General features: G+C 40.4%; 1 non-coding gene across 1 annotated transcript; it reads right to left on the reverse strand.

Annotated features, from left to right (window-relative positions):
- Positions 1-238: 238 nt before the first annotated feature.
- LOC127690316 (small nucleolar RNA SNORD50) lies at positions 239-310 on the reverse strand. Its single transcript, XR_007979043.1, has one exon. It is a non-coding gene; the product is annotated as a small nucleolar RNA SNORD50 (small nucleolar RNA).
- Positions 311-825: the final 515 nt, after the last annotated feature.

The raw sequence follows: 825 nt of genomic DNA on the forward strand, positions 1-825 counted from the left end.
TCCTGATCACTAGACAGATTAACAGGGACAGACAGGGCCATGGAGACCCCATCTCAAACATCTCAGTACTAATACTATGCATTTTCTTCTTGTATCTGCCTTTTCTGGATGTTTATCACATCTAGTTTTCATTCTCAAATCTTGTGTCACTGGCCCTAAAAATAAAAAAACAAAGAAACACAGGCATTACATTACTGCCAAAATTAAAACAGAACACAACAGAACTTTGTAATGGTCCATCTCAGAAGCCTGATCCATAGTTGTGGTTTTTCAACAGGAATTCAGGTTCAAGATAGGATTATCATAGAGTAGACCAACTTCATTAAGTTCAGCACAGGGCTGGAAAGATGGCTCAGTGGGGAAGAGCACCAACTGTTCTTCCAAAGGTCCTGAGTTCAAACACCAGCAAGCACATGGTGACTCACAGCCATCCTTACACATATCTGATGATGCCTTATTCCGGTGCTTCTGAAGACAGCTTCAGTGTACTTACACATAATAATAAATAAGTCTTTAAAACAAAACAAAAAAATGTTCAGCAGAAAACAAACCAGAGCAGCACTTACATGCACTCCTGCTCTAGGATCTTTACAGGGCACGGGCATCCCAATGGGTCAGCATTTCCTGCTGGCAGAAAGAAAGAAGTACAGTGACACACTATTAATATGAACTGCATAGAAAGAGTAAACAAGACCACTTCACTAAAGCACAATGTTCTTCTCTCAGAAGCTGTATTTGTCTTCAGGTCATCAACTTCTGGATATAGTTCATGACTGTTCAGATCAGGTACGTCCCACAACTTTAGTTTGTACCCTATGCATTCAC

This window comes from Apodemus sylvaticus, chromosome 7 (genome assembly GCF_947179515.1).
Source record: "Apodemus sylvaticus chromosome 7, mApoSyl1.1, whole genome shotgun sequence".
NCBI classification, from domain to species: Eukaryota; Metazoa; Chordata; class Mammalia; order Rodentia; family Muridae; genus Apodemus; species Apodemus sylvaticus.